Source organism: Otolemur garnettii, unplaced genomic scaffold (genome assembly GCF_000181295.1).
Source record: "Otolemur garnettii isolate 467f Iridium unplaced genomic scaffold, OtoGar3 scaffold00013, whole genome shotgun sequence".
NCBI lineage: Eukaryota > Metazoa > Chordata > Mammalia > Primates > Galagidae > Otolemur > Otolemur garnettii.
Window position 1 is genome coordinate 12,699,372 of NW_003852408.1, and position 1,262 is coordinate 12,700,633.

A 1,262-nucleotide genomic window follows, 5' to 3' on the forward strand; every position below is an offset into this window, starting at 1 on the left:
TGTGCTCAGAGCAGGGGGCCTGAAGAATGGCTGGCTCCTCTGTTTATGACACACCCACCCTGAATCTGGGGTCATTGTGATGAGAGGCACAAAAGTTGTGGCCTTCCTACAAACAAATTTCCTACACGTGAAAAAGAAGAAGAAAATTATAAAACGTATGTGGTGGGTGTATGGGTGATCGCTATATAATTCTTTCAACTATAATGTATGTTCAAAAAATTGCCTAATAAAATATTGGAAAATTAACCAAAAAAAGAATAAATTCTTGGAAATGGAAGTGCCCAGTCCAAAGCCCAGAAATCAACACAACCTATTTTCTCTTTTGTTTCCCCAACCCCCTCATCTCCCAGCAGAGGTCACCAAAATCCTCTTTTAAGGAACCAACAGGGAGCAGCAAGCTAAGGTTGTCCCTTCAGGAAAGCCTTGGGTGACCTCCCTCCGGAGCACACGCTGGCGCCCCAGCCTCTCCCAGCTCCCGGCCCTCCCCTCTGCAGTAGCGCTTGTCACTCTGTGTTAGAATTGTTTACGCGGCGGTTTCTGAGACACTGAGCCACTTGTCTCCCTCCGGGCGCCTCCTCACTCCAGCACCACCCTGGCTGAGAAGACGCCTTCAGTGATTACTGAACGTCTGCTATTAAAAGGCCATGTTTTTTCCAGGACAAACTCCAAGAAAGATTTCTTTCTAATATTGAAAGTAATAACTATGACCCACATCCCCACCTTTTGCCAGAAAAAGACACAGTCTCAAGCTCACACCTAGGCTGACTCCTGGCTGCTAAATTACGGAGTGGGAACCACGTCTTCTCACCATTAGCAGTGAAAAGAAGCTCTGCTTTTCTTGGGTTTTTCCACATCAGCCCCTCCTGACTTACTCCTGGCCACCAGCAGGGGAGGAGGCCTTTGAGAGAAACCCCTTGGACAGCAGCCTTGTTTGCGAGTGACCCTGCTGGCAAGTGTCTGGGGTTTTGTTCCTGCCAGCTCCACTGAGGGACTTGACATGAGTCGCAGGCTTACGCATTTAATCAACCAGTGTTTTGCACTGGCAACAGTGTGGCAAAGCAGATGGACATAGTCCCAGTGTTCAGAGAGGTTACATCTTAGGGAATCCAAAAACAAATAAATAATTATGAATTTTTGATGAATCCTTTGAAGGAAACAAAAAGGAGGCTAAAATAAAGAATAGGAAGATCCGCATTGTTGACTACTCTCAATGATTAGGTGACTAGGGAAGGCCATGTGCCTCAAATAGGGTAGGAGGGGGT

At 46.8% G+C, this 1,262-nt stretch overlaps 1 non-coding gene across 1 annotated transcript; it reads left to right on the forward strand.

Moving 5' to 3' along the window:
* Positions 1-129, forward strand: LOC111723615. The gene has a single exon (XR_002772118.1). It is a non-coding gene; the product is annotated as a small nucleolar RNA SNORA11 (small nucleolar RNA).
* Positions 130-1,262: the final 1,133 nt, after the last annotated feature.